Below are 15,883 nucleotides of genomic sequence, written 5' to 3'. Positions count from 1 at the left end.
GTGCATGAGCAGCACTGACTACAGCTGCGGTAACTCTGCGATATTCTCTTCTGTGCATGAGCAGCACTGATTACAGCTGCGGTAACTCTGCGATATTCTCTTCTGTGCATGAGCAGCACTGATTACAGCTGCGGTAACTCTGCGATATATCTTCTGTGCATGAGCAGCACTGATTACAGCTGCAGTAACTCTGCGATATTCTCTTCTGTGCATGAGCAGCACTGATTACAGCTGCGGTAACTCTGCGATATTCTCTTCTGTGCATGAGCAGCACTGATTACAGCTGCGGTAACTGCGATATTCTCTTCTGTGCATGAGCAGCACTGATTACAGCTGCGGTAACTCTGCGATATTCTCTTCTGTGCATGAGCAGCACTGATTACAGCTGCGGTAACTCTGCGATATATCTTCTGTGCATGAGCAGCACTGATTACAGCTGCGGTAGCTCTGCGATATTCTCTTCTGTGCATGAGAAGCACTGACTACAGCTGCGGTAACTCTGCGATATTCTCTTCTGTGCATGAGCAGCACTGATTACAGCTGCGGTAACTCTGCGATATTCTCTTCTGTGCATGAGCAGCACTGATTACAGCTGCGGTAACTCTGCGATATATCTTCTGTGCATGAGCAGCTCTGATTACAGCTGCAGTAACTCTGCGATATTCTCTTCTGTGCATGAGCAGCACTGATTACAGCTGCGGTAACTCTGCGATATTCTCTTCTGTGCATGAGCAGCACTGATTACAGCTGCGGTAACTGCGATATTCTCTTCTGTGCATGAGCAGCACTGATTACAGCTGCGGTAACTCTGCGATATTCTCTTCTGTGCATGAGCAGCACTGATTACAGCTGCGGTAACTGCGATATTCTCTTCTGTGCATGAGCAGCACTGATTACAGCTGCGGTAACTCTGCGATATTCTCTTCTGTGCATGAGCAGCACTGATTACAGCCGCTGTAACTCTGCGATATATCTTCTGTGCATGAGCAGCACTGATTACAGCTGCGGTAACTCTGCGATATTGAGCAGCAGGCTTCTGCCCACTTATATTGAACCACTCAGGAATTCTTCAAAGCTGGGAAGGATTCGCTGAAGCCAGAAAGGCTCTATTGAGTCTCCATTGCCAGCAGTGGGGTCTTTATCGCCCACGCCATGGTTTAAGGATATCTATGTGAACAGCGGTTCCCGCTGCCTAGTAAGTATCCAATGCATATCTGTAAGCTGGCCACAATGATGTTCTGCGGCACTAGGATAACTGCAGATTCTTTCTTAAACAGTTTCATATGCTGTAAGAGGCTTCATGAATCTAGGAGTACTGTCATAAAGCCTTTTTAGGGTTGGAAACCAGTGCAAAAGGAGTTATGATTCATTATTAAATAGCGCGCCAGGTAGAAAACGGCTATTTTTAACCATTGTCGGGTTTAGTGCAAATTGTGCTGCAGAGATGAGTTGCGCCAATCTTTGCGCATATTCTTGAACAGGCCGTTTTGACGCACTTTATAATTACAGTGATACGGTCTTTGAGGTCTGCTTTTGCTTGCAATTCCCCACAAAGCACATTTCCAGCACCCGAGGCCAAACGCTACCAATGACAAATGCGAGATCTCGCAGCCCGATGAGGAAAGCAGTCCGCAGAACGGTATCTCATGTTTACACAGTCTAACCGAGCACAATGCTAAGCTAGAATTGGCTGACTGAAGGCAACGTACGTATATTGTGCCGATTATCTCCACTTGTAGATTACTGCACCTTGCTGCCACAATTAGCACTGGCAACGTGACTGTGATAGAAGACACTTCAGTACGTGACATATTCTATATTCCCGGGGCACTAGATGCATAGCAATCAGCAGCTGTGCATTCCTGGCATCATGTGTGTGTAGGCGTGGGATGCTGGTATCCCTGAATGAGGAGGCCATTTCCTGCAGGGTGCGGCCTTTCTAAACTGGACCTACCAAATGGTTTTTAGGTTACAATGCTGTGTGCACAATCCATTCGCAACACCACTTGTGACTGAAGGGGTGTAACTAGGCTGTAATGGGCCGTTCTCATGTACTATGAGGGCGTGACAGAGGAAGTGAGAAGTTTTGCACTATGTATTGGTTACAGATGTGTCCACATAAACCTATCCTCAAATCGAGTTGGGTACAAGATCCCGACGGTCAGAATCCCGGCGCCGTAATCCAGACGCATGCAGGTAATTTAACCCTACCCCTAAACCACCTTTAGCGCAGCCTAACCCTTACCTTACCTCCCGTGCAGCCTATCCCTAACCCTCCCCTCCTGCAGCCTAACTATAACCCTTCCCCCCTAGTGCCTAATCCGAAGCCCTAACATTTTCTGATGGAATTCTTACTTCTGTCAGGAAACCAGCTCCGAGATTCTGAGCGCCGACATTCCGTGCGCTGGGATGCCGACTACATCCCCTCAAATCGCGCCAAATAGCCCCATTTGACACTGCTAGTTAGCCGGGCCAAAAATTCGAAGTACCTGGGGGTTTATTCATGCAGAAGTGAAAAGGCCTGTTTCACAAAGCACTTCAGGAGGCAGGGCCCCTGATTAGCGTAAATATCACGATTCCTCATGTTTCCGCTTCACTGCTCAATTTAATTTCAATGATCTGAAATGTATCTTGCTGGGCTGAGAGGCGCAGTGATGTTCACCGATCCTTCTCTGCCGCTCCGCCCCCTAGTGTCCAGCGTCCGCCCTGTGATGTGAGCAGACGCTGGATCGCAAAGCAATGCCGGCGCAGTGCGAAGAGGACTTATTGGATTCCTTATATGTCTGTTTTCGCACAGCTTCCCGGGATTGCAGAGGGGCCGTTTATCATAGGACGTCGCTGGTCAGGTAAGTTTTCATGAATGGCTACAAATTATTACTGTAGATCGCATCGTTATGATGCAATATATAGTGATATTTTCCGGAAGCCGGTTCATGTTGTACATGAATAGAGCCCCTAATACACTATAAGCATCTGAGATGCAAAATTAAGTAAAAAGTAGCACAATGGAGGAAAAAGTAGCAGAGTTGAGGAAAAAGTAGACAATCCAGGTTATACAAGCAAAAGACAGGTCCGATACGAGTGACTCCCGCCATGCATCGTTACGCTTCATCTGCAAATTTATACCAATTACTTTGCGACAAAAAAAATGATCCTAAGTACCTAGTACATTATTTGCGAACCAAGACACAAAATTGAGGAAGAAGTACATCATATGTGCAGAGTCACCCCTGGAGAAGAGTAGGGTATTAAGGGGGAGATTTATCAAAGTTTGGAGAGAGGTAAAGTGGAGAGAGATAACTAAGGCCCGTATTCAATTAGACGTGAAAAGTCAGAAACTTTTCGCCTATTTTACTTTCCTGTTTGAGACGCAAATTTGCAGCATGTGTGTCCCCGCAATTCGCCGTATTCAATTGCAGAACAGGCGAAAACGCAAATAGCACGGACACTGGAAATCATTACAGATGTGTACTATTAGCCCTAATAAAAGTGCTTTGTGTCCTTAATTTGTGATAAAAGCTTTCTAGAAGTATATTTGTAAAAGTGGTGAAAAATTATAGAAAAAGAGTATTTTTTGTGGAAATAAATAGTCCTGTCAAATTTGGGGTACTTGAAAATGGGTGCTAGCATATTTTTCTGTTACTAAAGTGCACTTTAAACAAGTGTGAACAATCCACCTGCTGCATGCACCTGTAATCCTAAAAACACCCGGCCCATCCATACTGCCCCCCAATAAACCTATTTTGCTATTTTTTGCTCATAGGTCCTTGTTTTCATAATCTTCCAGAAATGCTTTTTCAAAAGTAGGCAAGTGTGCACCAGCCAGCCAGAAGAGGAGGAGGATGGTAAGGCATGAAGAGGGGAGAAGCAGAAGATGGGGCGGGGGGATGGATGGGAGGGGTGAAGGTGAGGTGCAAGAGAAAAGTTAATTGTGCGGGCAGATGGGAGGGGTTAATATATGGGATGGGTGGACAGACTGGATAGTCTTCTCTTTGGGAGAACCCCAGAGAGGACATGCAGCTGACCATTAGGCTCTGCCCCCATCACAGCAAAATGCTGCCATTCGCGGGTCCATGAAAAGGGGGTAGGGCTAAAATTAGGCAGTCACTCCCTGCATACGGAACCACAATTCCTGATATTATCTCCCCATCATTCCCACTGCACTAGGAAGTGGGTGGGATGCAGAAGATTCACCCACTTTTCCGGATTCCATAGTGCTAATGAGGGGTTTTGTGAGCCTGCAAGCAGAAAGCTGTGCTGCTCATCGTTTTACACCAACCGCCTCAACCATCATCATTAGTTTTGGCATTTGTACCAGACCCCATGCTAAGTGCAAGAGATCTGTCAGGATCAGGATTCCTTTCCCCGTATGCAGGGCTCAGAATCCCACAAGCTTTTGATACACGCCCATGAAACTCCAATGACACTCCTACACGTCAGTTGATTCCCTGCACTCGCATTGTCCTCACCCAGTGGCCGCCTTAAAATGAAATGCATTATTCACAGGGAAAGATCAGGCCATGTTCTGTCCAACTCAGCAAAGGATGAACATACGTAAGAAACTGTTGTATGCCAAAGCTCACCGCTTGGCCGCATGTAGCGAGATCTGCTTAATTCAGAATCAGGCCCACATTGTGCACTTACATGCTGCGCTGCCTCTCCTCTCCTCTCCTGGAGAACGGTGCCCCCTGATGTTTCCAGCCGCAAACTGCCCCTTACATTTGTACCTCTTGTACACCCCGATAACAGCCCTGAACCCAGGTACCCCCCTCTTGGAGCCCCTGGGTGTTTGCGAAATACGCAGTCACTCTTAGGTCAGAATAATATTTGAACTAACCTCTGGAACAAGATGCAGTCAGAATGCCGACACCGGAATCCGACTGCCAGAATCCCGAAGGTAGGTACTGGGGTTAGGTTTAGGCTGCGGGGAGGGAGAATTGGCTTTAGGCACTAGGGGGGAGGTTAGGTTTAGGAATCGGGAGGGAGGGTTAGGGTTACGGGTAGGGTTAGGACAGGCTTACTTACCCTGGGGAGTCAGCATTCTAACCTTGTCAGGATGCCGGTGTCATGAATCGACTATCAGGCAATCAGGAGCGGCTAGCTAGTGCTAGCGATGGTCATCTTCATGTAACTGCACCAGCTCTAAGGCACCTGCAATTGATACAGTTTGTTAGGGCCTGCATCTGTCCGCAATTACGGGAGCATGCCCTTACAGTACTCAGCCGACTTTATATAGGGCCCGATTCAGAGATGGACGCTAATGCGATCGCAGTTGCGATTTTGCGTGGACCGCAGCTGCAAAAAATATGCATTAGCGCCAGAGCTTACCCGAGCATAGGGACCCCCGCTGCTGCCTCTTCATCTGTGTCCAACGTCACGTACCAGCGTAAATATCGGTAACATCGACCAGCCATACAGACCTTGCGGAAGGTCTGACCTGTATCAAATAACAGCGGCTCTCCTGACTCACAGAGAGCTCTCATGCTGCGCATGAGATCGCAATAGCTAATTTAAGCACGGCCATGCAACGGCGTTTAAACGGTAAAACACACCTGCGTTTTTCTAACCCCCCCCCGTTACCTCCCCCAAACGCTGACTACCTGTCACTCACTTTGCAAATGGGTTCTCTGTTGGTGCGGAGAAGACAGTAGCTGGCCGACTTTGATTTATGCGCAATAGTAAAAAAATTGCTTGTTCTGCGTAAAAAAAAAATCGCCATTGCGTTCATCTCTAAATTGGGCCTATAATCCTCAGCCTGCCACCTATACAATCCTCAGCGCCCATCTATCCACTCATAGGTGGTTGTGTCAGAGTCACCTGCATGATCGCATATGGTCTGTTTGCTAATGATATACTGAACCAAATTGCACATTTTACGCTACGCAACCAGCGTACAGTAAGTTCAATATTAAGCACCAGAAAAATACTTGAACAGTTAACACCTTTCACAGCTCTTGTGTTAATGAACATGCCATGCCCAGACAGCAAGTAATGACACTGTCCCCTGGAACCCAAAACGTGTTGTGCAGTGACCTCTGTCTGCTGGCCGAGGATCACAGCCTGACATGTCTTAAGTAACAAGGAGACACACGTACTACATGTATTAGACCACAACAAGCCTCAGTTGACCATGTCTTGGATATAAGATACATAGAAGAGGAACAGGTGTGGATAGGTGTCTCCATTCAGTACTCGGAGTGATTGGTAATCCCAAGGAATTCTGGGACACTCCCCTGATCATTCAGAATGAAGGTCACAAGACACAAGGTATATATTCTATATCAGTGCGTAGCCCCCTCTGACGCAAGAGCCCCACAAGTGCTGCAGCATTATTTATAGTCCACAGCAAACACCAGAAAGAATCTGCCTGATCTTTTCCATCACATGTCATAAAGTTTTAAATTCATCCAGACCCCCCCTCCCCCTACCCACGTTACCATTTCAGTGTGTCCTATGACAAAGCAGTTTTGGATTATTTTAAGTGCTGTGTCTTTCAATAGCTTCTCCGTCATATACCATATTATACGTGTGTGAGTGCATATTTATCCAAACAGTTACAGGAGATTCAGCTGCTCTGTTGAGGGTATTTACAGGCATTTGGAATATCATTTGCAGTTGAATACTTGCCACAGAGCCACTTTAACATGGTCTTGTCCTTGAGGGGTCTCCTTAGCATATAGGTTTTTCTCCTAAAATACACCTTGTGTGGTCATTTTATTTTTGCAGTAGGAGCGTCAACGAGCCTAATCTGCCTTCGCCGAGGAAGCCCTCAAACCGGCCAAGCCTGGCGCCTGACGTCACAAAAGAGCACTTGTGGCGAGGTTTTATATTTATGGAGCTCATAAGTGTTACAAAAGTGCAAAATACAAGAAAGAGTGTAAAGCCGCCCCCCCAGGGGTGATTAGGAAAGCCAATTTTGTTGTTGAGACCAAAACTTAAAAAGCATGCAAACCTGCCATCCAACACCACCAATAAAATTGACAATCCCCCTGCCTGTATGCCCGTGACCCATCTGCCCACCACTACTACTATGCCCCTCACCTGGAATGGAGTGACCGGCAGCGTCGCAGTGTATTACATCATGTCTGTGGCGCTGCCCGGAACCGGCTCACGGCAGCAGATGTGATGTAAAACACTGCGACGCTGCCGGGAACCATCCAGGTTGCAATATTTGCTGCAGTGTAGGGGCCCCCAATGTGCGCTCCCCCATAATCCAGCCCTGCTGTTGCTGAATGTGAGCTCTGAACCACTGGATCTGTCCAATAAGTGCATCATTGTTCTAGCACTGGGGCCCTAAACCTCAATGAGCACCTTACTAACTCACCTCAACTCCTACCTATCTCCGAAGGGTTTACTTATCAAGCAGTGAAAAACTTAGACAAGTGGACCAGTAGAGACATTGCCCATGGCAACCAATCAGCTCCTGCCTATAATTTTATAGACTGTACTTGATAAATGCTACTTCAAAGCTGATTGGTTGCCATGGGCAACTTCTCCACTGGTCCACTTCTCTAAGTTTTTCACTGCTTGATAAATAAACCTGTTATTTAACTACATTGTGCAGACAGTGTTCAACTGGAGCTAATATCGGGCCATTGGACTAGAGTTGAGGTTGCGGATACATTTAAATGGTTTATAAAAGAGAGAAGGCGAAGACTGAACTTCTTTAGTATTCCGTGCCCAGAGCCGCCATCTTCTGTATCACATGAGCGCTAATGCACCATGTGATCTACTCCATATAAAGCAATCATTACAATCAGCGCAGAACAGTAGCAGATCTGAGATCAGAGGAGGGAGGTGCAGGTTGCACCATGTGGCCTCCTTCCTTCCTCCGCGCTGCCTGCATCCTCCACAGTAAGTAACATGAGCCGTCGGTCTCTAGGACGTGTCCTCCAAGACTCCCAGAGATATTCAGCCATACAGAGCCTGCAGAGTACAACAAGTACACTTTATCACCACCAATACCATAGAGGGGTATAGTGCCACTAACTACCAATGTGTTTCCCATCATATCGCCCGGCGCACTACAATACCCAGCAATCCCTGGAATATGGACCTGAGTCATAGTCATTCGTGCCCATGACAATTACGCCACTGACTGGCCCTGCCATGCGTAAAAAACAAAAGTAAGAGCATTTACTTTCACTTCCCAGGGGCCGCCGCACTATCGTGCCATTGTGGTCTGCTGACAGCACATGCGTGAGTGGAGAGTACCATGGAGGGATCATTCTCCCGATGCTTTTTGTGATCTGTAGTCTTTAGGCTACAATGGCTGAAGATGGTTAGCTACCGGGGCCAAGCTTCGAAAGCTTGGTAAATTCGGCAAGAAAGCAGCCCCCGTAGGTTTCTGTTGGGGCGGATTCTGCGGAGGGAAACGGAGGGACGGTGACAGGTCCCGTGTAGATACATTCAGAGGATACAAAATCTGCGGATACCCCTAGAAAACAGATGTGTTCAGGGGATATCCGGCAAATATTAATTGTCTACATTGCACAGTAAAGAGAAGTTTTGCAGTAACAGTTTCCTTGTCCGGTTGAGCTTACAATCTAACATCCTAATTTCAGTGATGTCTCTAGTATTATATAGTCAACAGTGTCATTATTATTACCCAGCATTTTCCTTACTGTTCCTAAAGGCAAAACCGCTCATTAGTAATTTAGTATGTTAGTACCTTTGATAAAATGTTTCTCTCTAAATAAAGTGACTGTTATCCCTACATTTGTCTGTAGACAGAACGTCCAAGTGTCAGCAGAGGGATTTCCATGGAGAGACTGATTATTTTTAGAAGAGGGCATCCCGACTTATTACAGCGATTCTAAAACAAGACCACCTTTATCTTGGGACTAGACTTTCCCTAAATGCGTACTGGATCTGGTCACTGTTTTCACAGTAGTTTATACTGTAGCTGTGTTGTAGATTGTGCGTACAAGGCAAATTCATTCAAGAAAATAACCAGTAATATTGCAGATCATTTTCAAGAATGTGTGCAATTCTCTGTCTCTTCCAGCCGATGTGGACACAAGGATTCCCAGATAGCGCCCTAAGTAGATGTTTGTTGCTACACTATGTTACAGCGATGGGATGGCCAAAAAGATCCACAGTTGGCACGGAAAACATGTACATTTAGGAGTCCTTGAAGACCAAGTTTGCCATCCCTTGTTACAGTACATATATGACAGGATTTCAAGGGGTTAATCCAATTAGCAGCGATGACCCGGTCACCGCCGGTGAATAGACGCTGGGCGCTGCCTGGCGTGTCTGTAAGTGCCGGACACGCCCCCAAGAGTGACGAAAAGGTGACGCGTCTTATAGACACGGCCCCTTTCCGATGACCACGCCCCCTTTTTGGGTGCGCGCGTGCCTGCCGCCAGAGCTAGAGTGAACACTAGATATCTCCTGCTTACCTTCCTTTTACGAAATGGCCCGCTGTCCCCATACACTAGTATGGGAACAGAATTCATTAAGCTCGACTGTGGGAGCATTCGCCATCTTCAGATAGCGAATGCTCCCGCTTGTGGATTGCAACCTGCTCCTTCCCTATAGGAAGGAGTCTCGGGTTGCCAAGAGGGATCCTTTCGGATCCCTCCGCCCCTGTCCTGCTCCTTCTGCCGGACGTCGGGGCTCTTGTGCGCATGCTTGACCTCTAGGTCACGCATGCGCACTCCCGTCACTCCTCCGAAGATGTGGACAGCTCGCGGGGACAGCTAATTTTGCATGAGCTGTCAGCACGCCGGAGCAATAATGAATTGCTCTGGAATACGCGGCGAGTTAGAATGTTAATTATCAAGGTCCGATAATTAAAATCATGAATAGGCCCCTATACCCCCAACATGACTTGACCACTGTATGTGATCATAACACTATCTATTACATTGTATACAGGCATAGGACACTAAACCCCCAACATGACCTGACCACTGTACATGATCATAATACACATCTATTACACTGTATACAGACATAGGACACTACACCCCCAACATGACCTGACCACTGTACATGACCATAATACACTTCTATTACACAATATACAGACATAGGACACTACATCCCCAACATGACCTGACCACTGTACATGACCATAATACACTTCTATTACACTGTATACAGACATAGGACACTTCACCCCCAACATGACCTGACCACTGTACATGATCATAATACACATCTATTACACTGTATACAGACATAGGACACTTCACCCCCAACATGACCTGACCACTGTACATGACCATAATAACCATTTATTACACTGTATACAGACAAAGGACACTACACCCCCAACATGTCCTGACCACTGTACATGACCATAATACACTTCTATTACACTGTATACAGACATAGGACACTACACCCCCAACATGTCCTGACCACTGTACATGACCATAATACACTTCTATTACACAATATACAGACATAGGACACTACACCCCCAACATGACCTGACCACTGTACATGACCATAATACACTTCTATTACACTGTATACAGACATAGGACACTACACCCCCAACATGACCTGACCACTGTACATGATCATAATACACATCTATTACACCCTATACAGACATAGGACACTACTCCCCCAACATGTCCTGACCACTGTACATGATCATAATACACATCTATCACACTCTATACAGACATAGGACACTACACCCCCAACATGACCTGACCACTGTACATGATCATAATACACATCTATTACACCCTATACAGACATAGGATACTACTCCCCCAACATGTCCTGACCACTGTACATGATCATAATACACATCTATTACACTGTATACAGACATAGGATACTACACCCCCAACATGACCTGACCACGGGACATGATCATAATACAATTCTATTATACCCTATACAGACATAGGACACTACATCCCCAACGTGAACTGACAGCTTACATGATCATAATACACTTCTATTACACTCTATACAGATATAGGACACTACACCCCCAACATGACCTGACCACTATACATGATCATAATACACATCTATTACACTGTATACAGACATAGGACACTGCACCCCCAACATGTCCTGACCACTGTACATGATCATAATACACTTCTATTACACCCTATACAGACATAGGACACTACACCCCCAACATGACCTGACCACTGTACATGACCATAATACACATCTATTACACTGTATACAGACATAGGACACTACACCCCCAACATGTCCTGACCACTGTACATGATCATAATACACATCTATCACACTCTATACAGACATAGGACACTACATCCCCAACATGACCTGACCACTGTACATGACCATAATACACTTCTATTACACTGTATACAGACATAGGATACTACACCCCCAACATGACCTGACCACTGTACATGATCATAATACACTTCTATTACACTCTATACAGACATAGGACACTACACCCCCAACATGACCTGACCACGGGAAATGATCATAATACACTTCTATTACACTCTATACAGACATAGGACACTACACCCCCAACATGACCTGACCACTGTACATGATCATAATACAAGTCTATTACACCCTATACAGACATTGGACACTACACCCCCAACATGACCTGACCACTGTACATGATCATAATACACATCTATTACACTATATACAGACATAGGACACTACACCCCCAACATGTCCTGACCACTGTACATGATCATAATACACATCTATTACACCGTATACAGACATAGGACACTACACCTCCAACATGTCCTGACCACTGTACATGATCATAATACACATCTATTACACTATATACAGACATAGGACACTACACCCCCAACATGACCTGACCACGGGAATGATCATAATACAATTCTATTACACCCTATACAGACATAGGACACTACATCCCCAACGTGAACTGACAACTTACATGATCATAATACACTTCTATTACACTCTATACAGATATAGGACACTATACCCTCAACATGACCTGACCACTGTAAATGATCATAATACACTTCTATGACACACTCTATACAGACATAGGACACTACACCCCCAACATGACCTGACCACTGTACATGATCATAATATACTTCTATTACACTCTATACAGACATAGGACAAAAAATAAATAAAAAACTGACAAGGATGATGGATTTGCATCTATGGAAATAACATAAAATGCTCATTATTCTAAATCATGCATTTACGAAATTGAGGTACCAACACCAGGCTGCTGCAATCATAATGGAATGTTATTTTATAAACGTCAAACCCCTCCGCCCCCTAGTATACTCAGACATTGCTTTGTGCTGGAGATTGCTGAGCTGTAAGTCTTGTTACATGGGCATCTGGATAAATAGGACACATTGTCCTCCCAAAAAGATCAGTTTGCAGCACACGTACCGTCGTACCATAAACATTAGCTGGAAAACACAGTGTTCTTTCTATTTTCTGGGCCAAAAAGGGCATACTTCATGGTGGAGAGGTTTGAGGGGGGCTTGTCTCAAGCTGAACCAGTGGTGCCACTTGGACAAACATGTGTTCCTAGTCCCTTTGTGTGTAAGAATTTAAATAAGAGTAAACAACAGCCATTGCGCTAACATGCTTCCCGGTGGGCGACAAAGATGTTTTGCAGCCAAGGAGCTGAAATCATCAGCCTGGAGATGAGCAAACTGTGGCGGAAATTCAAATGAATGGAATTTAGTGATGGAACATGTAGAACAGGCCTGAAGCTGAGCTGAGCGTACACCTCTTTGCGTAGCGTATATTTCATAACTGAGCGCACACGAGAACTATACAAGCCATGAGGTTGAATGGTTCATAATTCAAATTCTTCACCATTCACAAATAAGGAGACGTAATTGGGCTGTAATGGGGTTCCGCACATAGGCAAAGGTCAGTCAGGGCATGCCGGCACAATTGCAGTTGGACATAGCTTTTTGGGGTACCTTCCAGTAAGTTGGCTTTCAATTTAAAAACACATGACCCAATATAGGAGGTCTCATTGTCTGGCGTTAAGACCGCCTTAGCAGAAATGCCTTGAGTGGCTTATAATATGCAGTATGTGTAAATGTGTGTAACAGAGTCTTCTGCAATTTAATGACAGATAGGATTCTGGCCTTGTTACTGGAGGAAACATGTTTGTGTCTTTTTTTCCCTTATCATACCTCCCAACATCTAAGAGTTGACAGTAGGGTTGTTTGCGTGCGCCGAAGGTGGTTGCCCGAAAAAAGGGGGCATGGTCGTGATTCACGGGAGGCGTGACTGCGATTCACGGTGTCGTGGCCTTGCCTCATGCCTCCATTTTCCGTCAGCCTAGCGGCATGCCCAGTGCTCACCAAGCTGCCTCTCCTGGCACTGTTAAGATGCCGCACACGTGCGGTGAGAGAGTGACCACCCTGAGTGTATGTACACACCAGCAGATGTCCAGAGACAACACACAGGCCAATAAACAGCGATAAGCTGGTGCCGTGCATGCGCAGAACTACAGATGGTGGCCATCTTGGTAAGGGATTGAAGTCTCCCTGGAGGAACCAATATGGTGTCTGCGCAGTAGCACTCTCCAGCGTCAACACCGGTACGTGTCACCACAGCCCTGCCCCCGCTGCAAAAGCCACATTTATTGTTATCTCAGAGAGGGCAGCGCCACGATGACGCAAAGTGGACATGATCCAGGATGGACATTCCGGTGTAGAAGGCTTATGTCACTTTTGGATTTTTTTCCATTTGGATTACTTGGGGAACAAAGAAACTAAGATTCAGAATAGATTTAGTTGAATGTTAAAGTGGAAAACCATCTGTAAATATAAGATGCCTGCGTACATCGGACCACATATTATATGTGCAGTTTTGTAAATGTAGATGTAATGTGAGATGTAAGATGTTGACCTCTCAGGCTTTCCACACGCAAATCATCATAACGATGGAAGTAAAATGACCAGTGAGGCCCAGCTTTGCACAAACCAGGCTTCCCCTAGTGCCAGAGGATTTTGATAGTAAGTCTTTATATTAAAGACACAGCACTGTGTTCCTGGGTAACGGTACTCCTGACATTTATATATTAGTGCATTGCATAATAATATAAACACTCATTCATCAGCCAAACCATACGGATATTCTGTACCATCTCCTAGGCAGCTGCCGTCATGTAGCTGTCACTACTCACGTCTCAGGAATGTTTAAATATTGGTTTTACTTTACACCCAAGGGTTCATATGGGCAACATGGATATTGGCTTCACTGTCTGTATGGTCATTTTGTGTTGGGCAATGGAGGGTTGGGGTGGAGGTGGGGGAGTATTCAAATTCACCTACAGAATTATTTGCATCCATCTTTAAATAAGCCCCTTAGATTTGCTCATAGCAACCAGCCTAGTTCAAGACTGCCTGATTAAAGGGAAAGCTCCCCGACGCTATGGATGTGGGTGCACTAGTTACACAGGACACTTTAATGACATAAACCTTAAACACAAGCACCACAAAGAGTTCTTCCCATTCACACCGCACCCCATCAGTACATTGTTATTCAGCCTTAAAGAAGGAGGATCAGGAATACATGGGGCAGTAAACAGTATTTTTCGGTGGAGAACATCTCTTATTTAGGTGAGAGGAGTAAGTGTTTGTAGTAATGGAGTGTTCTTCTGTAGCTGCACATAGCATACTGTACGTGTGGGATATGTATCACCTCCTGTGACAGATACATGACACTAGTACCTGACATACACACTGATCACTGACCTGACTTTCCTTGAAAGGGTCTATAATAAGAAACTTGGCATTACTGAAAGCAGAGTCCAGAAGCTGCCACTCCGATCCTTTGTAGTTTACTATACTCCGTCAACATGATATTCAATAGCTGACAGCCTTAACATTCACTTTCCAAGGACGCTTTGCTGCTGGGCAGGTGACCCCCTGCACATAGCTGGGGACCTTGAGTGAAATTTAAGGGTCAGCTATTTGTTTTGGAAAAAGGGCACATTAATGGTAGGTGTATGTATTATTCTTACTACACAAACTTTGTTTGAGCCACAAAATTATTGAAAATATTGTATAAAATTACCTGCAGGCTGTGTGCATAAGGTGTATATAACACATAAATTCATTCTGTGTGTATATTGGGGTCCCATTCCCAAGATATTTCATTATGATATGCAATTATTTCAAAATACGGAATATTCTGTTATCCAAAATACCCCTGGTCCCAAGCATTTTGGATATGGGAGACTCAACCTGTATTATATGCATTAATGTATTGCACAACATATTAGCAAAGCATAGAATGCCCAAAATACTGTCCCCGGGCAGGCACAGTACATACAGCCTGAGATCCACACACAATCAATATACCAGTCTGTGCCTTTGGGTGTAGAATGATACAGTGACGTGCCGTGAGGTCATTGGCTGGGGAGGCACACATGGAGATGGGTCGGAGTGTTTTGGGAGCGTGTCTCACTCCATGCTCACTGTTACTTTCCCCTCACTACACTAAGCTTCAGTGTCCATTGATTCTTCTACCTGCATCACTGTGCCTTCTCTTACTGCTGCTGACTGAGCTCCGATCTCTAAATACTGCAGTGCACTTCCTGGTCACATGACACATCCAAGGTGTCCATCAATGCTCAAGGAATACCCCCATACTCAGAGGCATGCCTCTCTTTATGTGCAGCTTACTGCCTATGCTGTGGCCCCGCCCCAGATCTGCAAGCAGTGTCTGACTATACAGAAGCGAGGTTGAGCTGTTACTGCCTCGTCTCCCTGCAGTCCCAGGGAGCTCCACAAAGCTGGTGAGTGTTAACTATAAAAATGATAACAATAAACAAAGAAGATGTTTATAAGTTATAAATATCATCTCTGTATTATTGTCATTATTTTTATATCAAATCTCAGGACTGGAGTGTGACAGGGGAGTC

This window comes from Taudactylus pleione, unplaced genomic scaffold (genome assembly GCF_031769625.1).
Source record: "Taudactylus pleione unplaced genomic scaffold, aTauple2 ptg000490l, whole genome shotgun sequence".
Lineage (NCBI taxonomy): Eukaryota > Metazoa > Chordata > Amphibia > Anura > Myobatrachidae > Taudactylus > Taudactylus pleione.
This window is presented reverse-complemented; position numbering follows the sequence as displayed.